Genomic DNA, 27689 nt, shown 5'->3' with positions numbered 1-27689 from the left:
TAAAATTAATAAACGTTAAAAAAATTAATGTTTATTTTGAGAGAGAGAGACAGAGCACACACATGCACACAGGAAGGGGAGGAGCAGAGAGAGAGAGAGAGAGAGAGAGAGAATCCCAAGCAGTCTCAGGCACTGCACTAGTGCCCCAAACACTAGTATTTTTCCAAAATAAAACCCCTGCCATAGGAGTTCAACTTTCAGAAGCAACTCAACAATAGCAATTATGTTATGACATGTTACAAGGCTTTAAAAGAGGTTTTGAGTCATGTTTGGTAACCAGAAAAACGGTGACACATAGTATGACTAAGAGAATACGTAAGAAAGTACGTATTCCCTAATACAAGCAAAAACAATATTTTATACCTCATAACCAACACTCAAACAGACTTTTGGGGGTGCCTGGGTGGCTCAATCAGTTAAGCATCTGACTCTTGATTTCTGCTGAGGTCATGATCTCATGGTTCATGAGTTCAAGCCCCAGGTCAGGTTCTGTGCAGCACAGAGCTTGCTTGGGATTTTCTCTCTCTCTCTCTCTCTCTCTCTCTCTCTCTCTCTCTCTCTCTCTCTTTCTCTCTCTGCCACTCCCCCACTTATGCTCTCACTCTCTCCCTCAAACATAAACATTTTTAAAAAACTGAATTTTTGCCTTTTTAAAAAATGTTTTACCTTTTGTCTATCTTATTCCATCCCTAATATATGAATATTCAACTTATTGTCTTGCTTTTCTGGAGTTACTGATATTAGTGTATAATAAGTAAGAAATTAGCTTTCCCATAAAATAGCACTTCCTGAAGACAAGATTTGTTATCATGTGGATGTATGTGCCTGATATAAATCTAATTCAAGAAATATTGAAACTGTAGAACTGATATATGTACATATAATCAAAAATTAAAATTTTAGAGGTGCCTGGGTGGCTCTGTCAGTTAAGCGGCCAACTTCGGCTCAGGTCATGATCTCGCGGTCCGTGAGTTCGAGCCCCGCGTCGGGCTCTGTGCTGACAGCTCAGAGCCTGGAGCCTGTTTCAGATTCTGTGTCTCCCTCTCTCTGACCCTCCCCCATTCAAGCTCTGTCTCTCTCTGTCTCAAAAATAAACGTTAAAAAAAAAGTTTTTAAAAAATTAAAATTTTATATGTAACATATATCCATAGTTTCATAATAAAGAAAGAAACAAACAAACGATATATATGTTTACACAGTGTGTGTTTGGTGAGGAGTTTTGATTTTGGTTTTGTTTTGCCAGTATATGCCCTTACCATAATTATACAGTTTTTAACTTAGAATATGAACTTTTCTTGTATAAAAACTTATCTCTGGAGATATTTTCTTCTAGTCATGTTATATCAGCATAGATGCGCTTTTTCTCTTCCAAGAGCTAATTCAGAGGTGAGAAAAATAAGCACAACTAAAAATGGGATAAATGTTTAAAAACTCTGTATTTAGTGAGTTGCTTTCGAAAGAAGGAGGATTAGACACATCTACAATCAAGGTTCTCTCCCAACAAAGAAAACTCCAGTCTCCCCATTAGAAGTAATGGGTAAAAAACAAACACTTAATTTGCAGAGTTGAGTGCTTAATATTTGGTACACAATTATCATTCAGCAAATGCTGTCAACCAATGCTGCTATTAGAAACTTCATGGTACACCCTTAAGCATCAATTGTAGCTTTACCTGCAGAACAACTTTACACATTCAATAGTCAAACTACGTGAATAAAAGGTTGTCTTGATCCATCGGAGAAAAAAACATTTTGTTCTCTTAACATGGGAATTGTTGAAACCTCAAGGCTCTGTTCCAATTAGTTATAATATACTGATCTAGCATCACTATATGGAAATGTATCATGTACTTGAAATACACATTTAGTATGACAATACCATCCAACCAAGCATAGCTCTAAAGACGGTATCTTCTTCCTTTTCTGTCTGCTGTTTAATTTCATTATGACTTCTCAAAATTCTCTGGTAGTACAGCTGCTCCACTGTTAATAGCCTTGAAATAGAAACGTGTTACTTTGCTTAGCGAGAGACATCTGCATACTGTAGAAAAAAAAAATCATTTTGATGTGATTAATACAGGAAGATGCTTATTCGTATTTTTAATGCATGTTGTTTAAACTCAAATATGTTTGCCTTCCAGTCATTTTTAGATAGGTTATTCACATCTATGATTTAAATGTGTGATGCTTTTAGGATCTACATTAAAAAAAAAAAAAAAACCACAGGAATGTTTGCCAGCCCCATCCAATACCTCCTGCTGCTAGTTGGCTGGGGTTTTTTGAATGTCACAAACAGAGCTTTTGATATGGTACCCACGGGGCTCTTTATCCAGGATGATGTAAATAACTACTCCCAACATTTGGTCCTTCTACCATCTTTGATCATGTCATCTTGAAATTTGCCCTTGCAATGAGCAAGAGTCTTTACGTTCACATTAGAAGAGCTCCTACTATATTTGAAAATGTCAAACTATATAAGCCCTAGGAGGGCAATAGGACAGGTTCAAAAGTTTGCAGGTAGATGGATTATTGCAGGCTTAGAAATTACAATCAGAAAAAGCATACATGCCTTCTCTCATTCCCTCACAGTCTTGCAAATCTCTTACTACATCATAAATCTTCCTGTGTCCATGCTCCCATTCTCTAGCCATTTCACAACTGGTCACTCTCAGCCTCAGATTTACACACAAAGCCCTGGAATTGACCTCGTTGGAGGGCACAATTTATGTGACGGAGCCAGTGAGAGTGGGCTGTACCTTGCAGCCCTCTTGTCATGCAGCCGAGATGCTTTCATCAGGCTCTTCCTGCTTACCATTCATGGCATGGCAGTGCTTAAAGGGACTTTGGAATGTACCTACTTCAGCTCCTTGAGCAGCTAAATACGAAAAGTCAAGTGAAGTCATTTTCTTGAAGGTTATACACCACAGAGAACTTCCTCTCTCTACTCCTCTGGAATGCCTGCCCCTGTCCTCTCTTTCAGAAGGTATAGCCTCAACTCCAGCCATAACCTGGAGCCCAGGAGCCTTGACTACAGAAAACCTTAAACCCTAAGGATTGCCAAGAGAGCAAAACACTGCCTTGTTCCCAGAGTCATAAGAGGGTCTACTTGGGATCTGTGACAAGACTAAGAGACCCAGGAGAAGTTCTTCCCTGCCCAGCAAGGCAAACCCAACAGATTTGACAAAGGGCAACTAAGACATTCGAGTAACAGGTTCTTTGATCTCCACTCAATTCAACAGTGAGCATTCCTGAATTTGGTAAATGTTAAAAATGGCACTTGAAACCAGGGGAGAAGATGGGCTATTTAATAAATGGTGTTGGGACAAGAAGAGTAGGCATCTGGAATAATTAGACCTTTACCTCCCATTCTATGCAGTGATATATTCCAATGGATCAGAGATTTAGATGTTAGAAATAAAACCAAAAAATTACTAGAAGAACCTAGAAAGATCTTAATCCTCACAATAGATTTTTAACTGATTCAAAATCCAGGAGCCATAAAAGAAAATACTGATAGATCTGAATACACAAAAATAAGAACTTTTCCATCTCTCTCTCTCTCTCTCTCTCTCTCTCTCTCTCTCTCACACACACACACACACACACACACATTCTCTCTCTAGCTCTCTCTCTCTCTCATAAGCAGTCAAAAGATTTTTTAAAACCCCACAAACTAGGAAAAAAACATTTGCAACTCACATATAAACAAAGAGCTAATTTCCAAATAGATGAAAAGTTCTTACAAATAGAGAAATAAAAGCCCAACAAGCTGATAGGAAAAACGGGGCAAAAGATATAAACATCTTTCACAGAAAATGAAATATGAATGGCTCTTAAACATTTGGAAATATGCAGAACTTCACTCATAATAAAAGATATGCAAATTACAACTACATTGAGATACTATTTTTCTCTTAGGCGGTTGGCAAAAATCCAGAAGTTCAGTAACACACTCTATTGGTGAGGCCATAGGAAACAGGCCCTCTCATACATCGCTTGCGGGAGTGTATGTTAGCATAACCCCATATGGAGAGCAATGTAGCAAAATCCATCAAACTCACAAACGCATCTACCATTTGCTCTAGTACTCTCACTTCTGGAAATGTAGGTTACAAATGCAGTGGCAAATGAACAAAAGGACCTACGTGTAAGATCTTTATCACAGTATTGTTTTCAAGAGCAAAAAATGGAAATAACCTAAATTGTTAAATCCAGTAAATTGTTTACATAAACCAGTTAACTAAATCAGGGCACATCCGTACAACAGAATACAAGGAAACAAAAAAGAGTGAGCTGACCGTATAGTGACATAGAAAGATTCTTGAGACTGTTGAAAGACAAAATGCAAAAAAGTGTGTAAGATCCAGTGCCTTTGATATTAAAAAAGGAGAAATAAGAAACTGAATTTACACTGGCTATTACACACATAGAAAAACTGGACAAATTTACAAGAAACAATACAGTGATTACTACTAAGAGGTGGGTATAGGAACTGGGGATATGGGGTACAGGCATTTATGCATAGGTTTATCTTTATGCAGATCTTTTAGAACCATGCAAATATAGGACCTTTTTAAAAATTAGAAAATTTTAAGTCAAAGAAAATAACAGAGTAAGTCTCTTGTTGGGACTCTGAAGATGTTGACAAGTCTCTATCTTAGCACGAAGGCTGAGACTTCCAGATTGACATGGGGTGCCCAGAGTCTTTATTCACTCATTTGTCCTTCTTTCCTTTATCCACTTAATATTTATTTATAACCAGTGGTGTGACAGGTGCTGTACCAGACCCTGAAGATGCATGGAGAACAGGACCCACTAGATCTTTGCTTCACAGACTCTACAGTTTAACCCAGGGTCCCTTTCATTTGGAGTCTGGGGGTCTCCAATCAGAATGGAAGGACTCTAGGATCCATATCAACAAGTTTCATTTTATTAGGATATCACGTTAACTGGGAGCACATTAAATCTCCATTGGTACAGAGTTCAAAAATTCAATATCCTTGATTTTTATGAGCAAACAAGATGTGTACAGGCTGGAGGCATTTTTGGTTTCTCTCAATGGCACCTCTTTGTAGAGTTCCACAATATCTTTTATTGTGTATAATACAATATAATTTGAAACTCTGTTCCAAATATGGCCCCTGCTTATACTTATCCAGGGTTGTAATAATTTCCTGTGATTTATATTGTTGCTTTTTTATTAGTGCTGTAGAATTATATAGTGTATCACTATACTGCTTTCCTTTGTGTTTTTTTCTTCTTAGTTTTATCCGTTTACATGCCATGATGATTCATTTTTCAAGCCAAATATCTGTTCCTGGTGTTCATACCAGTGCCTTGAATGAAATTCCTTAGCCTTTTAGGCAGATGAGAGCTGAGGGCAGAGGTCTCTCAGCTCAGTGCGTGTTTGTACGTGAACGTGTGTACCTCTATAGTCAACATCAGCATATTTCAGGGCTAAGCCCATTTGGTTCATGAAAACAAAGTGGTGCTTTCAGGGCTGTCTAACAAAACTTTCTGAGATGATTGGAGGGCTCCCTGGTTCAGGCTATCCAGTATGGTAGTTGGTAACTATTTGTGGATATTAAGAACTTCAAATGTGCCTAAAGCAACTGACAAGTTGTATTTTTAGTTTAATTTTATTTAAGTTAGTTTACATTTTAAAAGCTGGCAGAAGAGGGCTAAGATGTGAATGCGAGGTATGTGGCCCTAAAGAGAGTAAGCAGCCATCTAAAATGTCCACAAAGGTGGAGAGGTCACAGTGATGGGCACCTCTGAGTCTTGGATATTCCAATCAGATGGGGAAGCCCTCTTGATTTGTGAGGAGTAGTCTACACAAATTAGAGACGGCTTCCAGGTAGTTTCTGAGGTAATACAAAACACAATGCATTCTTCCCACACTCGGTCATAAAAAGAAAGTCAGCAAGCATCGAGGAGGTTTGGTTGGAACTCTAGGCACTCTCATTAGGGTTCAAGACTAAATTCCAGACCCTGAATACACATCAGGAACATGGGAGAAAAATGCCATCATCTCATGACCTGAGTACCCAGGCTGTGTCTGGAGGAAGATGGAATACCCAAGGGACATCACAGATGGCAGACTTAGAAGAGTAAATCTAATTTTAGACCTCATTCACTGGTGGGAACGGACTCCTAACACACAGGCCATGTTAGCTCAAGACCTGACTGCAGCTGTGCCAGTGGATGGAAAGTCTTCAGTGTGTATAGGTAGACAGGCTGAGGAAAGCAGAAACTGACAAACCACAGTCTATCCCGTTCAATCTCCTTCATTTGCCCTTCATTACTACTACTACTACTACTACTACTACTACTACTACTACTACTACTACTAGGCACATACACCCTGCCTGAGCATTACAGAACAGCTTTCCATAGGATGGAGAGCTTTGCTTAGCCTTTGTCTCCACAAATCCCCACACTTACCCCATGCTCCAGTTAAACCTGGTCATGCATGCTTCCTTCAACATGCTTGGCCCCTCCCACATCCAGGCCCTCGCTTAAGCTCTCACCAGAAAGGCCCTCCTCCAGCTGCTTCATCTGTCAAAACCCCATTGACCTTCATGGCTTACTTCAGGAGTGGCATTCCCTGAAGTCTCTTCCCTGGGCCCCACCCCTGTGTGTCCTCACTCCCTCCATGGAGTCTTGGGGCACCTGGTTTGTGGTGTTGTTTCACTTATGTTGGGAGATTCAGTGAATGCTTCTGATCTTGTCTTCTTTTCTGTGAGCAGTTTGAGGAAGGGGACTGTGTCACCCACGTTCTGAATACTTCTTAGTATTGGCACATGGTTGGTCTCCAAGAATTATTGTCTTTGAATAGGATTTAGGACAATTCCACACATAGGAATTTTAGCTATAGTCAATCAAAAAGAGATATTTTGCTTCAGAAGGGAAGAGGGCCCACGTAGTTCTGAGCATTTATCTGAAAAGTACACTATTGTGGCATGGAACATTTTGCAAATAAAAAGTGGCAAACTGGAAACCTAGAGGTCACACGTGGCCTGTGACATATTTTGACATACAATGTTTTGTTTAATTGTCGGCAACCTTTAAAATTTTGGAGTTTGCATAAAAATCCATGCTTCCAGTTTTTCTGGGTCAGGGCGGGGGCGGGGAGGGGGGGGGGTCAACTTGCCAGTTTATCATAGTCCCTGGCTAACCCAATGCCCTCAGATCCTACAAGGACTGTCTTGTTCTCCCTTCCTCAAATCTTATGTGCATAGAGCCCATCACTTTTAACAATGACAACGATCCACACACATCGTTCACGAAGCTCATAGAGCCTTTTGTTAAATCATGCAAATTCTGATGGCTTTACCAATGATTGTTTTGGCCAGCTACTTTCTGTCTCACTCCAGCTCTCTAGAGTGCAGCATACGTCCAGATAAAAACAGGATTGGAATCATTTTTAAGGGGCGTAAGGGCAGCTCGATGTCCATTGGCACTTATCTGCAAGTGCAATTTTTAGACACCAGAGAATTAGTCAAGAGACTCCGGGTGGCAGGGTAAAAGGCATACTTGTTGAAAGGAGAAGTGGTAGACACTTGAGAAGGAATGAAGAGTGAGACCTACGTGATATTGGATGCTAACATTTCATTTCACATCCATGGCACCTTTTGTGTGAAGATTTCCAAGCAGATTTCAGGCAGTAATGGAGCCTCACAGCACTTGATGAGAAGGGGCAGTGTTTTTCTCATTTTCGGATGGAGGAAACTGAGGCGGTTTGCTCACCACAGTAAGGACTTCTCTGCAAGAGAACGGTAGTTAAGTTTAATTATCTTCATTTCTGGCCTCTTCCCTAATCACTCGTTCTTACTCTTTGGTTTAGAGGATAATTTATGTTAGATCCATTTAAACCCACTCTCAGAATGTAATCAATACCATCTGCAACTTGTAGGCTCTCCTTGGCTAAAGCTTAATCTTCAGAAAAATGTAAGGACTAAAGAGCATAAACAGGTAAAATATGAAATCAGATGGGCCACTCTCGGCTTATAGGTAAATACCAATGTGTCAAGATCCCCGCCTTCCATCATCATTTTCCATTTCCCTTATGGTCTACCTCTCACACCTCCTCACACTAGCTGGAGACTAGTGTTAAAACAACTGTTTGTGTCCAGCTTTTATTTTCATGTTTAATTCTTGAAACATCTGAAGGGAGACTTCTAACTTCTAGGACCCATGAGAAGTGTAAGTTTTTAAGGAAAGAAAGATTTTGTTGGCTAGATCAACATTTTAAAGTGTTTAGTGAGTGCTTTAAGTTTAGAAAAGAACAGGGGCGCCTGAGTGGCTGAGCCGACTTTGGCTCAGGTCATGATCTCGTGGTCCGTGAGTTCGAGCCCCGCGTTGGGCTCTGTGCTGACAGCTCAGAGCCTGGAGCCTGTTTCAGATTCTGTGTCTCCCTCTGACCCTCCCTCGTTCATGCTCTGTCTCTCTCTGTCTCAAAAATAAACACTAAAAAAAAAAAAAAAAAAAAAGAAAGAAAAGAACAATGTGCTACCTTTGACTGTTAAATCCATTACTCTAATCACACTTTAAATGAACCATTACAAGGTACTGATTTATAGAATGCCTTTGTGGACACATTTCTAGAGTGTGGTTATTTGTGGTATTTTGAGTACGATATGGTCATTACATATTCTAATAATCATTAGTGATTAAAATTACTTCTCCCAAAACATTATCCTTACAAGGCCATCTCCCTAACCAAGTAACCTAACCAAAACAAAACAAAACCAAAAACAAACAAGCGGAGAACACAGGAATTAAATTCTAAATCCTATGTTGCTTCACCAAGTTCCTGAGCTAAACTTTTACCTCTGGAAGGAGAAGATTGAATATCACTCAGATAAAGGTGATCTAAAAGCACTCTCCTACGTATTTTTGGAATCAAAAAGAGAAAAGGAATACACAGGCCTACCTAGAAATTCCTGTTGTAGGAGATAAACCATACAAACAACATTTAGTCTGTGTTTCACACTCCCACACTGCAGCAAGAACTTAATTTGAGCAGATGACTTTTTTTTTTTTTTTTTTACCAACTTTAAGTAGAATTTATGATGCTCCCAGTCAGCTGTAGGGGAGAAAAATCAAAGTTGCACCAGCTTAAGCCCACAAAGATTGTTAGCTATCATGTCATTTCCCCCTGGTGTGGACAACGTTCATCCTCAGCCATTTCTGAATTGCCCCATTAGAACCCTTGGCCTCTGCCAGCTGCCCCCTCCCCGGCGCATCCTTTTACTACCATCTGACCATCGGCTTGTTCGGTCTGTCATCTCTTCTTATAGCCGGGTGACCTGCCCTGGATCAGTTCATGTTCTGTATCTTTCTAAATTACCTTGTTCTTTGGAGTCTGTTGCTCCACTGAAAGAGAGTTACACGTTCTTTCTCTGTTAGTTACTCAAAGTATCAATCATCCTGTAACCACCTGTACTACCGTTAACCTTCTTCCTGTCTTCCAAATCAAAACCCATTTCTCACTTCCATATGTCAACACCAGCCACATGCATTGATTAAATGTCTTTCATTTGAAAGCACACAATCCTGCTATCCCTGCCTATGTCTGAATGCCTCCCATATGCTCTCCACGCAAGCCTAATTCTTCTGTTCTCTTCCTCTGGAAAGTCATTCTTCATTGTAATAAGTTGCCCAAAGTAAATGTATTCATCATCTTTTTCTCTGACAACCATGTTTCTCCACTACGGGAAATTAAACACTGCAACATATGGCCTGAGCAGCAAACTTTAGTGCTTGTTCGCTCAATTGTTTTAACACATTGCCGCCTTCACATAATATTCTGTTTGCCACTAGCATGTCAGGCTTCCGCTTGACATATGCATTAGACATGTTAATGGCAAGACAGAAACCAACTGAAGCTGACAATATGACGAAAGAAGGGTAAGTGCCTATTAATTACTAAAATTCACTTTTTCCCACTATTTAGCAGGGGGAAAAAAACAAATTAATGCCTCCAGAACATGCCACCACATTAGCCTGCTGTGGTGCCATCTGACAGATTTTTTACACCCTAAGTACTTGGGAAGAGCTTTGTGTGGATTCAGCAAGGCGCTCTCCCCATTGTCACAGGCCCTTTCTGTTTGCTCTTTGTCCTTCCCTAGTCAACCGCTTACACAGCCAGACAGGCTGTAGTTGCTGAATTCTTTATGTGGCCATCCGAATACTACTGGTACATGCTCAGGGTTCTTTTCTCTATTATTCATGCATGTAAACTACTATGGAATGTTCTAAATGCTACATATTTACTGAAAATAGAATACAACTTTCTTCTGGCTCATCACTTCATAGGGGACATTCCTTAAATGTTTATGAATCTTTGAGGTTCTATAGGAGTCTACAGATTTTAAATTCAATCAGTCTTTCAGTCAAGTCATTTTGATCTCAGAAGTTATTTAAAGTTTTTGTTTTCTAGATCTTATTTTTTTATTAATAGAATTTTCAGGGCATATACTTAGGACTTCAAGCATGTCCCTAAATAAAGCTTAAACATTTTTCAGTGGAAACTATATTCAATTTTCTTTCACATAAATAAGTTAGAGCTATTGTTTGAGGCATTGGTTTTACTTGATGCTGGAGGACCTCCCACAGCTATAGTTTCCTAGAATCTCTGAGTCTGATCCGTCTCTATGACATTTTCTGAGATCTCAGGAGTCTATGGCTCCTAGGGCATCCCCCTATCAATAACCGTATCATCCTGAACGCCACATCAGCCAACAGTTACCCAAAGCTTAATTGAAAGAAACAATTTATGGATGTCCACCCATGACTCTGACCCTCTAAAAATCTATCTTGAGATTAAGCTGGATGGCAGAGAGCTATATCCCTGGACCTCATCAAATTGGTCCTCTGTAAAATTGCTTTTACATTGACTTCAAGGTCACAGTCTATACTGAGGGACATTACCAGAAGCAGTCCTGTGAAGCTCGTTGTATTTTCTATAAGGACATTGTTGAAACTATTAACTGCATTACACAGTGTCTTCTTGGTGACGACCTAGGTGACAAGTTTTTTTTTTTTTTCAGGCTTCAGTACCTGGAAGACTTGGGCCATACCTCAGTGGGGCCATACCTAGTTTTATCTTACAAAAGAGGAAATGCATTGAGTTCTGGTTTATAAATTGCCTGTTAGAATGCTTGGAATAGGTAAGTAGGACTTTGTAACTTATAATTTTATACCCTGGCCTCTTTGATGGAATTATTTTTTTTTTCTAACTGACCTTATTTTCCCATTGTTCCAATTTTCTTTATTCTTTTTTTCACTGAAATGAACATTATAATATACACATTTCTTGTCCAGTAGCCTTATAATCTTTCCAAAATTATATGTACGTAAGATATGCATAAAGACTATAGGAAGTATACACTTATAAATAGGTCTATAGACCTTTCAATATTTCAAAATATACCTTTCAGCAGAAGAAAAATGTAGGAGCTGCTTATGCTTATTATGTTTGACACCACATAAGCCAATAGGGGAATTTTCTCTATTCCATAAAGAAAATAGTTTTTTTAATATCTATTTTAAGAGAGAGGGAGAGGGGGAGAGAGAACATGCACACGCTGGTGAGCAGAGGAGGGGCAGAGAGAGAGAGGGAGAAAAAGAATCCCAAGCAGTCTCCGTGCTGTCAGTGCAGAGCCTGACATGGGGCTTGATCTCATGAGCTGTCAGATCACGACCTGAGCTGAAATCAGGAGTTAGATGCCCAATGGACTGAGCCACCAAGTATCTCTTGAGAAGAAAGTTATAAATCAAATATAGGAATCCATGCCTATTATGCATTTATAGATCTGCTTAAACAATTACATATAAAAATATACTTAAGATTTAGGAGGCTACTGAGGAAAAAAAAGTCAGGAAAGTAACTGTATACCGTCTTGCTCTAGTCTCACATGACAAAAATACTGTTAACATCCCCTGAGTAAATACTTATGCATATTAAGGAATTTTTATACCATCAAAATATGTATTCATTCCATAAACACGTGGAACAATGTGTTAGGTACAAGGTATACTGGGATGAATGAGACACAGTTCGCTGCAATAGGAAATAGGAAAATTTATAGTATATGCCTAGAGAGAAGCATCCTGTAGTGTTTCATGTATCTGTGAATCATTCAACGTAGATATTCAAGTACAACAGAATATTCTAAATATCATACTTCAACATAGCCTTTTAGAGTCACAATGCAAATATTGAGTGACTCAATGGAACCCATCCTGCTGGATGAAGAACACGTTCCTGGAACAAAGTTGAACACTGGAAACTGCTCCTTCTCATGACAGTGTTGAGTGACTAGCTCAATAATTCACTAAATGGCATTCTTGTAACCACAGATGCTAATGATACCAGGGTAGGAATCATCACTGTCATTATTTTCTTCCCTTTTTGTCTAGATCTTTAAAGCAGCTTTAAAGTTGCCAAATGAAGATGTTCTGATATTGTCACTATATGAGCCAAAAAGGACAGAGAAATTTGCACTGAGCCATGAGAGAGGTCATAAAATGTGGACTTCTTTTTGGAAATCATGGCTCCAAAGTCAACTATTTGGATTAAAGTCCATCCTAAGGACTCCAGGTTAGCATTTGCTGCCAGATGTCCTTTGTTTATTTCGATATTTAAGCCGAGCCCCAGGAAGAAAGTAGCCTATAAGACTGTTTGAGCGAGTTGAAACATCAAAGTCATTGTGTTGAATTGCACCTGGGGCAAGATGACAGTAAGTGCAATCTTCAAACACAGATGTAACAACCTCTATATGGCACACCAATTAGGAGACTTACCCTGAATTAGCAACCAATAGATCAAGGGAGACCCTGAGAGCAAACACTGATAATTCAATCTTGTGGACACAAAAGGTCTGGGACTTTTTTGAGAAGTCTGACAAGAGTCCATTTAGTTTGTTTTTCTGCTACACATAATATACCCAATGGGGAAAATGTGGTGCAGTAATCCAGTGGATACAAAATGGATTTCTAAGCCAGGAGGCTGCAAAATACCTTCTGCTCACAAAGGCTGACTAGTAAGGGTCTCCTTAGGACAGAGCATTTAAGATCTTAGTGTCTTAATACTTCTTGCCACAAGAGTGTGAGAAATAGTGGGAGAATCAAAGGATTTCTGCTGGAACTTCTTGTTTCCGTTATGTTTATCTGGCTTTAGAAACTGGTTTTACCACTATATTCCTAATATTGACCGGAAGTAGGGAATGTAGCCCTTCACTACACTTGTGCATTACAAAGGCTTCCTAGTGGTTTCTTTCCTTTGTCCCATCTTGACTTGTACCTCCTACTCACCAAGATTTATAGTTTTCCTCTCCTCTGGGACCATGATAGGACTTGTTTTAGTTAACCAATGTGAACAAAAGAACTAAAGAATGGACACATAATTGTCTATTGTCTATCTTCTCCTTTGTGACCATGTTGATATGGACTTGTCTCAAGAGCAAAAGCAGTCTGGAATGCTGAGACATCACATGAAGGAGGACAGCTTCCTGGAGAGTTGCCCAGACCCACAGCAGACTTTGCAGGAGTAAGAAATAAACCTTTTTGTTGTGTTAAGTCACTGAAAATGTTGGTTGGTTGGTTGTTACCTCTGCATAAACTAGACCATTCTAACACATTCTATCGCTTTCCATCTCTGCATCTCCTACACGGTTCCACATATGAGGTATCTAAAGGACTTAAAGATATCTCCTCAAGTAAGTAAATGGGAAGAGAATATAGACACCCGATTTGTGTTCCAGGTCTTGCCATTTTATTAATGGACATAAGCACCAGGTCCTAGCACCATTGTCTGAATCGGACACCTGGAATGATACAAGCTCTCAGGCAAAGCCATCTTTTGCCAGTCATCTTATAGCCTGGAAGGTATATCCAGTCATTCACATAGTCAGACAGTCAACACACACCTAATAAGGAACTATTATAGTCCAGTAGCTGTTTGGAAAACTGACAATACGGGAGTGAGTAAACAAAAGAAACAAGAGTTATGCTTTGATCAAGCTCTGATGTAGCAGAGGGGGAATATGTGCAGGGGCACACATAGATACGCACACACATTTATATTAACTTGATTCTAGAGGGAAAATAAAGAGAATGAGAGGATGGTTGGAATGGACAATACTGTTTCATGCAAGTCTTCTCTGAGGAAAGGACATTCAGGCTGGGACCTGAATGACAAGAAAGTCAGCAGTGAAAATATTTGGGAGAAGAGTCTAAAGGCAGAAAGAATAACAAATGTGACAGCTCTGATATGGCAATAAGCTTGGCTTGTTAGCCCAAAAAGAAGGCTGATGTGGTATGGCACGAATGAAAGAGGGTGGAAAGAGAGGTGGTCAGAGGAAAATAGAATAACTAGATCCTATAGGATCTTGACAGCTCAATAAAGAATTTGGATTTTACTCTTAACTGCAATGAAAAGCCACTGGGGTATTTAAAAAAAATTTTAGCATTTATTTACTGAGAAAAGAGACACAGAGCATGAGTGGGAGAGGAGAGAGAAAGAGGGAGACACAGAATCTGAAACAGGCTCCAGGCTCTGAGCTGTCAGCACAGAGCCCAACACGGGGCTTGAACCCACAGACCACGAGATCATGACCTGAGCCAAAGTCAGATGCTGAACCGACTGAACCACCCAGGCGTCCACTAGGTATTTTAAACAGGGAGAGGACTTGATATGACCTACATTTTTAAAAGATCACTCTAGGGGCGCCTGGGTGGCTCAGTCGGTTAAGCGTCCGACTTCAGCTCAGGTCACGATCTCGCGGTCCAGGAGTTCGAGCCCCCATTGGGCTCTGGGCTGATGGCTCAGAGCCTGGAGCCTGCTTCCGATTCTGTGTCTCCCTCTCTCTCTGCCCCTCCCCCGTTCATGTTCTGTCTCTGTCTCAAAAATGAATAAACAAAGAAAATTAAAAAAAAAAAGATCACTCTAGTTACTGTGTGTAGAGTGGACGATGGAGGAAAAGAATAAAAAGATGGAATGGGCAGTTTAGAGGTACTGCTGTCCCATCAGTGGAGATGAAGAGATAGGACATATGTTATTTGAGACATATGGCAGGGATTCCCAAACTTGTCTATAGATTATAAGCACCTGGGGTAGAGACCGTTTAGAATATCCAAAGGCCAGGCCACATCTCCCACATCTCAGATCAATTATATCACCATACGGACAGAACACAAGTGTCAATTTTTGACACTTCTCAGGTGATTCCACTGTGCAGACAAGTTTAGGAACCCCGGATATACAGGATTTTGAAAACAGGTCCTGTAAGACTTACAGAGAGACTGAATGGAGTGAGGAGACAGAGGTGCAGGAAGAGAAGAGTTAATGACAGATGTTGGCTGGGGCACCTGGGGGGCTGTCAGTTAAGTGTCCGACTTCGGCTCAGGTCATGATCTCACGGTTCATGGGTTCCAACCCCAAATCGGGCTCTGTGCTGCCAGCTCGGACAGCCTGCTTCAGATTCTAGGTCTCCCTCTCTCTGCCCCTCCCCCACTCACACTCGGTCTCTCTCTCAAAAAATTTAAGCATTAAAGCCATGAACAAGATGAAACCATGTAGTGGGTGGGTGTAGCTTGAGAAAACAACAAAGGATTCAGAACTCACAACAGCTGTAATCTGAATCTGATCTCCTTCTTGGCCTTGCCTTGATCCCTTGCTCACAAAGAAGGAGGACTTCCTTTCTGCCCCCCCCATGTGGGTACTGCACCACCTCTTACTTTACCCTCGCTGTTGGTTCTGATTCCCAAGGTTCAATAAAACCTTGGTTTGCAAGCACAAATTGTTACAGAAACCTGCTTGTAAGCCAAAGCACTTGTATATCAAAGCAAATTTCCCCATAAGAAATAATGGCAACTCAGATGATTCATTCCACAACCCAAAAATATTCAATAAAAATTACAATACTGTCATACAATAAAGAAAATACAAAATGTAAGAAACAAATTAACCTGCACTTACTTTGAAAACCTTCATGACTGGTGTGAGGGAGAGAAGAGAGAGAGGAGGGAGGGTTATCGTGTAGGACGACTTTCACTATCACTAACGGAATCACTGAGGTCTATTGGCTCAATGGAATCTTTTTCTTTTCATGCAACTTTAATGAGAAACCTATCCAAGGACACTTGCTTTTGCCTCCTTTTGAGGATTTCGCGGAAATGTGACATTGCATTGTTGTTAAACAGATTCGTCACTCACACGGCTACAGCCCTATTCGGATGGCACTTTTCTACAAAATTTTGCACTGTTTCCCACATTTTACACATCTCCTTAATTTCATTTGAAGTGAGAAAAATCCTCTGCCTTTTTCTCTTCCTCCTCTGCAGACGAGATGCAGACGTAGACTTCCTGTAAAATCTTGCAATTTTGGCCACCTTGTTCATACTTCTCAATTTCCTTCTTAACTTCCACTGTAACCATCTCCTCCTTCTTACCACCTTTCTTTTCAACCTTTTTCTATATGGGTGCCATTGTTAAGCTCACACAGATGTTGACCACAGTACAATATTAATAAACTCATTATATACTGTATATAATGTAACTGGCTATAATGTTTATAATTATATTTATATAATTATACTGTATTATATATACTGTATAATATAATTATATATACTGTATAATGTATACATTCTAATTATATAATGTATATAATATAATGTGACAGCAGAGGAGAGGGTCTATATCTACAGGAAGCTTGACCTAGAATGAAGCAAAGCAATCCTAAGCTTACTCTTGTATGGACAAGCAAAGGACTGTACGTAGGCACTTTGAAGTGACAAAAAAAATTACACCAGTGCCGGTTGCAGGCACCTCCCAACATTCTGAAAATTCACTACTATCTGCCAAACACCAAGGCCTGAGACTGAGCATCAGAGCATGTGGAAGACGATCACCCACAACCCCACAGTGAGAGAGACAGAGAGAAAGAGAAAGGAACGATCGGCTCAGTTTCGATCATGTGATGTCCGGGATCATGCACTACTCACATTACAAGACACCGCTAGTTTATCAAGTTGAAGTTTATTAGGAATGTTTGCTCCTCTTGCAGAACATTCGCAGAACAAGTTACTCACAATCCAAGGTTTTACTGTAACCCCTTCCTCCCCGGTTTTCTAATGCCTTCTAGTTACAGTTTTAAGATCTCTTGGTGTCTGACAATACCACATCCTAGCTACAGGGACCATAACACCTGCTTCAAAAAGGCTCGTGAGTGCCTATAGGAGAACACCGGATGCCAGACATTCTGCTGGGCAAACTGAACAGTGAATAAGCCCGACCTTCTCCAAGGCCCACATGTCCATTAGTACAACACACCTGCCCCTCTTTCAACACATCTCCGTGCAGGACAGATAATTCCAAGGTGCACAAAATTATGGCATGCTAAGTTCCTGTGTAGGATTTGTATCTTGAGCTTCTATATGGTCAAGTTAATGCTGCCATTTTATCACTTTGAATCAGTGACGTCTTAAAGAAGAGTAGTAGGAAAAAGAAGTCCTAAAGTCAACCTACCTAAATTTGAATCCCACTTGAATTTGGGTTACTGGCTACGTGGCCTTGGACAAGCTACCTTTACCTTTTTTCCAAGCCTTAGTTTTCATACTTGGCAAAACAAGGAGGGCAATAACTAATTGTACCTACATCTGAGAGTTATTTTAAGAATTAAACAAGCCTGGGGCGCCTGGGTGGCTCATTCATTTGAGTATCCAACTCCCGATTTCGGCTCAGGTCAGGATCTCGCTGTCTGAGATGGAGCCCCGTGTCGGGCTCTGCACGGAGCCTGCTTAGTATTCTCTCTCTCTCTCTCTCTCTCTCTCTCTCTCTCTCTCTCTCTCTCTCTCTCTCTCTCTCCCTCTCTCCCTCCTTTCTTCCCCCTCTTGCTCTCCCTCTCTCTCTCGCTCCCCCTCAAAATAAATACACTTAAAAATTAAACAGGTCTGAGTCAAAACACCTGGGAAAGGTTCCATGCACAGAGCAAGCACTCAATAAATGCTTTCTAATCTAAGTATATACCCTGCTTATCCACAACATCCGTCCTCTTTGGGCCCTGGAGACCATGGATTCTTGGGCTTGCTCTTCCATGGTGAATTGCTTCGGTCCCTTCATAGTTCCTTCTTTAGGCATTTGACTAGTTTCTTAGTTTTCCTAAGAAGCTGCTACACCAACAGCTCCTGACTCAGCTACAACTGCAGAACTGGCCTTGGAGAGCTGCACCTGCCCATTCTTCTCCTTTCCACTCATTGACTTCAGCTTAGCAGCTGCATCTATTTCCCAACCCTAAACTAATGAATCCATCGGCTATGGTTTCCCCAGGGCAACTTTCCAAGGTCACCTTATTACAACACAATATCTTTAATCATATTTAATCATACACGGAGATGGAAAAACAAATAACTCCCGCCTGACGATAAAAGGATCTCTTTCCATATTAGGTGTAGCTGTTTAAGGGTCTTCTTTGGAAAGCAATATACAAAAGGTCTTCAGTAGCTTGAATAATAGTAGAATTATGAGATGTAAGTGTTTAGGGACCTTAAAGATGGATCAAGAAGTTATTGATTTTTTTAATTGGCCAAATGATTTAATAATCTACACCCTTGAGACCACATTGAGGATCAAATTTTCTACTACATAAAGTGTGGCTTGTTTAAGAACCATTCTAACTTTTGCATTGTGGGAGGGAAGGGAGAAGAGTGAAAAGAAATTTAAACATCTCAATCAGAGGGAAATGTTAATTTATTTTATAATTTTCTTTTGGAAACAGTTCTCAGGATATGGAATACAAGAGGCTTTTTGAGGACATAGACCTTTGCAGTTTTTCAGCCAAACGTTTCTATAATCCTCATCAGTTATAGAGAAAATCCCAGTGTGGGCCAAATAATCTAAGACTGATTTTTACAGTTCTACATCCACTGCAGTTATGGAAAGCTTGAAGCCTTGCCCACACACCAGTTTTCCCAAGCCCAGCCTATGGATCAGAGCATACGGAGATTAGCTACACATGTTCCCCATCAGCATAATCGTGCTAGGGAGATGCCTGGACCTCATCATGTGAGATCTGGTTGATAAAAAACTGGTGTGATAAAAATAAACAGTAAAGTGATATTTTGTTTTTCAGCCCAGTCTTTCAATCTGTATGTGACAGAGAGCATCCACGGGGTTCTTTCTCCCCATAATGCACATGCATAACTTTCATTAGCATCAATGAGAGGAACATGTGCACAGGGAGGAAGAGTCTGAGACCCCACGGTGAGCCTAAGTGAACATAATTTTGGCAACATGAGAGCATGGGGCTACTCTGATTACTTTATACTTGGAGGAAATAATAGAACCAAGATTGCTTTGCAGCACTCATTTATACAAGTGCATGTGCTTATATGATAAACACCCAGGAAGACCAACATGTAAAATAGAAGGTGTAAAGCGAATGTGCATTGAGGAAAGGGTGTGTGTGTGTGTGTGTGTGTGTGTGTGTGTGTGTGTGTGTGTGTGTGGTGTATGCTTTAATACAGTGCAGGATTAGGAGTATCATATATACGAAAAGCAAAGACATGTTCTAACCCAAATATCTTAGATTTGGCCAAGCAGAGGCGTTATTTGCAATTCCCTCTCATCTATTCCAGAAGGATTAAGTTCGGATATAGGATGCACTTTAGATTCTATCAAAGCTAGGCCCGTGGATCCTCTGCTAAAGATTTGATCCAGTGGGTAACAGCCCCTGAAAATGGCTAAAGCCTGTCGGATCCCTTCCCTTCTTGCATTTAAGCATGGCAAGCACTTGTGAAGTAATGTTTTCATTTGTGTCTTCGCTACCCGATGCTACCCGATAAGGCTACTAACAATTACAGGGTCATGCTGTTCTTTTCAAATTCGAAAACACTTTGTGAACAGCTTTGACAGCCGTGCTCTATCAGGGAGAAGAAAAATCAGCTCCTGCTTGGAGGACCAGGAGTACAGACCTCCCTTATTGGAGGCTCTGGCGTGTGGCAGCACGCAGCTACGTAGCTAATGACAGGAATCCTTACAAGTCTGCAGCCTTGAGTTGTAGAATTTGCCCATCTGCAAATAAAAACCATTCTGCGGCATTGAGGAACACGGGTGACCTTTTGGAAAGGCTTTTGATCTTGAGCTCAATGACCAATCTTCACACAATTTATATGTATTATTTATATCATAAAGTTACAAATACATGCCCAACAGTTTGTTTTTGTATAGGATGGTGTATTTCTGATGTGGATACTCAGAAGCTGACTCTTAATAGTGTTTCCTATTTTGTAGGGTCCGTGATTATTTAAGGAAGCATCTTATCGACTTTTCAGTAAGGGACATAGTAAGGGACTGTGCTAGATAGAAGACACACATTATTTCAACTTAACCCTGTGAGGAAAGTGCTAGATCACTAACAGATGGGGGGGACAGAAGTTTAAGGAGATTTTAACCAATTTGCCCAAGATCACACAGCTAGGGAGTACCAGATTATGACCCAACCATTCTGCCACAAACCCTGGTCTTTCAACCCTACCCTGCTGCTTCTCTAAGAGAGGAAGAATTTTCCTTGCTTGAGAGGAGAGAAAGTAAGCGTAAGCCTGGGAAGTATGAACAGACTACAAATGCCCGAACCAGGGAGAGATCCCTTTGCTCTCCCCAGTATTAGTCAGCATGGCTGCCCTGTCTATGCTCCGCCTCTTAGCCCCTCAGGCCCCTTTCTATTTTTAAATATTTATCTTAGAGAGAGAAAGCAGGGGAAGGGTAGAGAGGAAAAGGGAGACAGAGGATCCAAAGCAGGCTCTGTGCTGACAGCAGACAGTCCCATGTGGGGCTTAAATTTAGGAACAGCAAGATCATGACCTGAGTCGAAGTCGGAGGCTTAACCGACTGAACTACCCATGTGCGCCTCCATATTTAAGCATACCGGCTCCTAACTGCCAAAACCTGTACCTCTTTGTCGGAGGGCTGCCCTTAGGCTGAAGGAGCCTGCTTTGTTCACCACGTGAACAGCATGAAGTACTTGGAAATTTACATCCTCAGAGGGGCAGCCCTTACCCCCGACTGACAGGTATAGCGACATAAATACCCACCTGGCTTGTCCCCTAATCAAGACATGCCCTCAGTTGATATCCACTGACTCCAGAACCCTGGCTCGATTAAAGCCAAAATTCCCTGTGGGATTTGGATTGACAGTGTACCTTTGGCCTCCTTTCTTTCCAGGTCCTACTTTCCTATTCCCCTGCATTTCCCCATGTATAACTGAAGTATTGGGGAGAATTTTACTGGTAGAAAAGACCAACAGGTGATTTCCACTTCACATAATTGAAAATAGTCGCGATCACAAGCACACCAAGTTTTCTCTATTCCAATCTCAACAGACTACCAATCAAAACAAATGAACTACACTATGTTCTGTACCCAAGATTAACATAACACTAAGTTAATTAAACTAGAATTTCTTTTTTTATTTTTAAATTTAAATATATATAAAAACAAACCAAAAAAATGAACTATGTGGGAGTGAAAATCTCAGCTTGATGTAAAGAAGCCTTCTTGATTATAAAAGTGATTGAATACTGAAGCTGTCGCTCTTATCCTTAACAGATATTACGAAAGAGAATGGACAGCTACCGAGATTACTACCAGGCCGTATTATACCACAATTGAGAGACTGGATTTTGCTCTCACGTGGACCTGGGTGTGAGTCCTGAATTTTCCACGAGCTGCATGGTCATCTCTGTATACATCAACATCTTAATCTGTGAAATGGGACTAAAATGAGACCTATTTCGTCTTGTTGTTGTGAAGGCATTTAGGCTGCCTAGTATATAGCATAAGGCCTATACGGATTTTACAGATATGTGCATCACCAGAGGTAACTGCCAGCTGCTGGTTCTAAATAGAGTATTGCCCTTTCAACTGGGTTTCACAAAGTAAGACCCATTTATTAAGCTTTTACTATGTGCAAAACACTGTGCCCAGTGTACCTGATTTAATTCACACAGCAGCCATGGGAAGTAGGCATTATCCCCATTCATAGAGAGAGAGACAGACTCAAACAAATTAAATCACATTATCAAGATCAGTTAGTGGAGCCACATCCAGACCCAAGTCTCCGTGACTCCTAACCCTCTTACACTCCATTTCATGTCGAATTTCCGAGAACATGTCTCTGGTAAATTTGAATTCCTCTGCCCCTGTAAGAGCTGGTATCGTGACAATGTACTATGCACAAGTCAATGTATCAACATGCACTTTAACCCGCAGGGTAACAGTTATCCACGAGAGAAGTGTCAACCTCAACAAGGTCCTTACAACCAAAAGATAATTTCTACCCAAGGTGGTCTTCAAAGCCTACGTGATACCCTACTTTATCTTTACAACCTTTAACGGTGGAAGAGTAAACTTCAGCTGGCAAAAGAAAAGCTACCCAGCGTTTCCAAATGCTCTCTTTAGGATCTGTTAAATTGCTTGAGAGGCCCACTAGGAACGAATCCTACTGGTAGCCTTTCTGCATTCAATCCTTTAATTTCTGCAGACTGCTGGGGGATGCCCTGATAGTCAGGCACAGAAATGTTTCAGAGGGCTTTCCAATTTTCCTAGCAGTCCTCCAACCTAATGAGCCTTGAAAGAAATCCTGAAAGATCCACAGGGGTACTCCAAGAAGAATCCCGCACACTCACACCCCCACCCCCACCCCCCAAAAAGAGTATATTCACACGGGGGCCAGCAAGCAAGGTCAGGGGACAGTCAGATGCCTCTGTCATAGAGACTGGTACTATGCATGATTTCCGCTTTCACCTCCTGCTGAAATTTGGGAAAACTTGTGTGAGACTGACCACTAGCTCTTCGTGAGTACAGAGGTTGGGAAGAGGCCAGGCATTTCTCCATGGACTTTTCTAGACCACCAATTCCCACAGGACTCCCTGTGAGCCTAATGCAATGTGTGCTAAAGAGGAGGTGATTCTTGTGGAAAAAAAGCTATATTCCATTCAAATGGTATTTGAGTAATAATGGGGGGGGGGGGGTTGAAGGGAAGTAAAGCCTGGATTTGTCCTGAGTCAGGGACAGCATTTTGAGTCTTTCCGTGAAGACAAAGAACTAGTATTAAGACAAGTACAGTCAAATTCCCTGCCCTGTGTTCCCCTGTCAGGAATCCATTCTTTTTTATTATGCCATATGCATAGCTTGAGGTTATATTGGAATGCATAAATCTCTTGTGAGCCACAAAACGCTAAGCTGCCGTTGTCCTCATAATTTCATTATCTCAGTTTCTGCCCTAAAACGTTTAACACTAATTGAACACCCGAGGTTTTCCTGTGAAGTTTATTTTCTGAACATTATTGAAGTGCTGTTGATAAAAGTCAGAATTTATGGAGTCAGCACTCCTTAAAATGCCATGATAAATTTGAGCAGGAGTATTTTTTTTTTTTAAGAGCAGGAATATTTTTATGAATTTGCCTGGAATTTCAAAGTCTTTCAATCATCCTACGTTATAAAGCTGTCTATTTCAAAGTGTATTTTCCAAGAACCACATTACATTACTGAAGCCAACCTGTTCACCGATAGGCTCAGCTTGGACGTTCTCGGGTCTCAGATTTATCTCACATTTCAGGTTGTCCCTGGATGTTAATTTTGTTCCTGATTAAAAACACCGACTTCTTCCCACCCACCTACATCTTCTGTGCTCGGATTCAGGCTGCACTGAAGGATGTAAATGTTGGCAGTCATCCCACTAATGGCAGTTCATTCCTTTTCTCTGAAAGAAACGTATTTGCATGACTCAAAGCTATCAAGCGTCCTTTGGTCTTTTAAGGGGAGAAACAGTTTCCTGTAAGCTTAAAAAAAAATCATAGTAAAGAGAAGCCATGTGTTAAGACTGTCTCTTGGATGGTGTTTGCATTTCAATTAATTTCACATGTCTCTGTCAGAAAGTAATTTAGTTCAAAAAACAAGTTATGATGGGTGTCTCTTATGGATTTGTATTAAGGTTTAAGCGTACACAAATCACACGTGCACAAATATACACACAATTGATGGTACCTACTATGCAAAAGTGTAGTTTTTACAAAGCAGATGACCGCATTTTGGCTTCAGAAAATGAGGCAAAAACTTAGAGGTAAGTGTCCATTTCCCATTTAAAAGAAGTAAGCTGTTCCTGGTTACTATAGTAACTGCCCACAGACTAGCATTTTTCTGTCATTATTATAATTGGAAAAGAAAATAATCTATTTTGAATTATAAAGCATGGAAAGGACTTTGCATCCAAAACGGGTTGCTCCACTGGCTAAACCAGCCGCCAGCCACAAGTGGGGCTTCACCTTCCTGGACCAAACTACGGTTTCTGAAGAACTCAGCAAAGGTAAGTTGTTTATCCTGATGCAGAGACCACAACGACCGAGACGAAAAATGGTACGTGTTTCTATCCTGGGCCTTAAAATAAGTGAAAAACTTCAAAACTGTTTTCATAAGGTGCTCCGTAACTAAAAACCCGTGAGTTTTTGTTAGTATTCTAGCAGCATACTCTGTGTCTCATTGTACATATTCAGTCTCTGCCCTCTATTACCATTTACTACCATCATTTACAAGGGATAATTTATTTTACTCATAAACGAAAAGACTTTCTCTCCCTTTCAATGAACTCTCCCTGTGTTCCCTACCCACCCCCACATCCCCATTTAAAACCTTTCTGCACAGAAAGAAGGCTGAAAATAAACAATTTGGGATGATGGGTGACTTTCACTTAATATTTCAATGTAAAATTTGAATTCTCTATAATGAATATGCACATCTTTTATAACAAGAAGAAATTAAAACATAAAAAATGAGAAAATGAAAAAATGGACTTCAGATCCCTCATAGGTCCAAAAAGCTTTCTAGTAAATATAATCTCTACATAACCCGTATATAATCAAAATGCTACATATCAAAATTCACATGCCACAGCTGAAAGGTTCTTAGAGAGGCTCCTAGGAGTTCCTTTGAGCAGGAGCCAGCAAAGCCTACTCCCTCCGGGTAAATTTTGCAGCCATGGCCTCAAAGACCACTAAATCTATTTCCCTGCTTAAGCTTCTGGAGGTTTCTGTGAGCATCAGCCAAGCAGACCAAAAGCGAAGAGAGAGAATGTAGAATTGGGGACACAGGGGGGAATTTAAAGTCAGATGGAAAAGTTTGGCACTTAGGTTGCAGAGCAGCTGAAGTTCTTACTTAACAATTATGTGCTTGCACGCACCTTTAAACCCTGCAACTTAGATGATTTACATCTCCTTTCCCTCTGGTTCCCCCGCGGTATCGATTCCTTTTATAACTCTTACCATTACTCTTCAGAACTGTAAAAGGCTATGATTGTTGGAGCGTTTGGGTGGCTCAGCCAGTTGAGCAGTGGACTCTTGGTTTCAGTTCAGGTCACGATCTCATGGTCAGTGAGTTGAGCCCCACATGGGGCTCTACACGGATAGTGCAGAGCTTGCTTGGGATTCTCTCTCTCCCACTCTCTCTGCCCCTCCCCCACTCACATGCGCACAAGCACTCTCTCTTTCCCTCTCTCAAAATAAATAAACTTTAAAAAAAAAGAAAGAAAGCTATGATTAAGAAATTCTAGTAAGACGTTTTATCCTCTTTTAGAAGGACTCTTTGGCCAAATATGTGGTGTGTTTTAAGAGACTAAATACATAAACAGCCAGTGGCCAGACCATATACATTGACTCTGACCCACAGCCTTTGCAGTCAGAGATCCAGGAAGCTAAGCCTTCTTCCGTGCAGCAATTGGCCCAGAACATTCAAGGACTGTCAATGACTGCCAGCTTTATTTTTTGGCCCCACCCCTTCCAATTCAGGATCAACCAGAGAAAGCTAATAGGCGCCACCCCAAACCAATTAGATAGATAGGTTCTAGTTAGCCTATCTCGAGCTTCCCCAGGCCAATGACCTCCAGCCACCACTATAAAGCTTCCCCATTTCCCTGCTGACTCCCTTGCCGTCTAGTAAGCTCTGACTAAACGGTCTGTTTGTTCTCTCTCTTTTCTTTATTTCCACAACTTTGAACACTGGTTCAAAATATTTCAATCCCAGATACCTTTCATAGCTAAAAGGAACACTGAAATTCAGATTTGGGAAAATTATATAAAGAAGCTAGCTATAAAGAAATAGAACTCCACTATTTCATAATATTCATGTTAAAGAAGCAAAGTCTTAAAAAAAAAAAAAAGGGTCTTTATCTTTTTCTGTAACCTCTTTACTGAGATATCCTCACACCTAGAGTCTATAATTCAATATTTTTAGTATCTCTGGGGTTGTATGATGTAACATGTACACTGGTTTTGGGGGGTTGTTTGTTGGGGGGGTGGTTTAGGTGTTGGGATTTGCAAGGTTTCATCAGACTGAAATAGTAAAAGCGAGCACTTAAGGGAGTACTACATGCTGGGCAGTGTGCTGGGTCTGCCTCATACATATGAGCCAGTGGAATATTTGTATCATCACCTGTCAAGTAGGTCCTATTATCACCTCCATTCCACACACGGAGAAAATAGCACAAAGAGTAAGCACAAAGCTCAATAACTTTGCTGGAGTCCTGTAGCTGGTAAGCAAGCCTTCATTCTGAGCTCTGCCTCACACCAGTCTGCTTGTCTCAGCTCAGTTGAATTTTGCCATCTTTTTTTAATTAGTCAAATAGACGTCGCTGTGCCTGTAAGGAAGCTTTTAGAAAACAAGTGCCCTTCTTGGGTTTGCATATCCTCACTTCTAGCCGTAGCCCCACCAGCCCTTCTTCGTTGCTTTCTGTGGAGTTGTGGTGTGTAGCTAAAGGACCCCAATAATTCTATCAGCTACTACTTGAGAAAGTATAGATCTTCACATCCTTCCATTTAAGATACTTTTCTGGGGGCGCCTGGGTGGCTCAGTCTGTTGAGATCCAACTTTGGCTCAAGGTTATGATCTCCCGGTTTGTGAACTCGAGCCCTGTGTCAGGCTCTGCACTTAGAGCTTGGAGCCTGCTTCAGATTTTCTCTCTGCCCGTGTGTGTGTGTGCACACCCTCTGACTCTCAAAAAAAACATTTAAAATCGACCTTTCTGTTTGCTCACTTCATTCTCTTTTCTCTCTTCCCTCTTTTCTACTTAAAATCAATGGATAAGCCTTCTACATAGTATCTCCATGTTAATTCCCACTAAGAAGGCCGCTGAACCATTTTTGTTTTGGAATGTTTTCAGTTATCCTAAATCCACTAAAAGGCCTGGGCCACATTTATAATGACCAAGCTAGTAACCCGAACAAAAACACTAACTGCATATATTTACAGTTCTCCTAACATTTTTCATTTTTTCTTGTCCTGAAAATGTTCACCATTCACCTGGATATTTCCAAGTAGTTCCTATCTTCGTGCTATTTATGGCTTGTGCTTGTCCTTCTACGTTACCCTCTTAGAAAAAGGTTTCTGTGATGGGGGGGGGGGGCGTGAGACTTGGTGTGATGCTAGTCCTAAACTGTCATTGAGATAACTTATTCCTTGAACCAGAGCATTAAGCAAAAGTCTTGATAAAATTGAAATTTTGCCAGCAATTTAAGATTTTACGTTGTGCTGAGCTGGGAGAAAGGAGAGCCTCAAGTGGGGGTTTGCCAGGCACATTCAATGGAGCCCTGGCTGAGCACTGATTAGCATCTGTGCCTTGTTTGTTAAGGCGGAGG

The 27689-nt window shown here is 40.8% G+C and overlaps 1 long non-coding RNA gene across 4 annotated transcripts; it reads right to left on the bottom strand.

Annotated features, from left to right (window-relative positions):
• Window positions 1-1417: 1417 nt before the first annotated feature.
• LOC123379250 lies at window positions 1418-25487 on the bottom strand. 4 transcript variants are annotated; one of them, XR_006583482.1, is made up of 3 exons: window positions 25323-25487; window positions 7590-7764; window positions 1418-2040 (listed from the first exon to the last, which is right to left on the bottom strand). It is a non-coding gene; the product is annotated as an uncharacterized LOC123379250 (long non-coding RNA). The 4 variants fall into 4 exon arrangements; XR_006583485.1 differs by lacking the exon at window positions 25323-25487 and adding an exon at window positions 20959-21062; XR_006583484.1 differs by lacking the exon at window positions 25323-25487 and adding an exon at window positions 20869-20887.
• Between the last annotated feature and the right edge of the window lie 2202 nt (window positions 25488-27689).

The sequence above is a fragment of the Felis catus genome, chromosome C1 (genome assembly GCF_018350175.1).
Source record: "Felis catus isolate Fca126 chromosome C1, F.catus_Fca126_mat1.0, whole genome shotgun sequence".
NCBI lineage: Eukaryota > Metazoa > Chordata > Mammalia > Carnivora > Felidae > Felis > Felis catus.
This window is presented reverse-complemented; position numbering and strand designations above follow the sequence as displayed.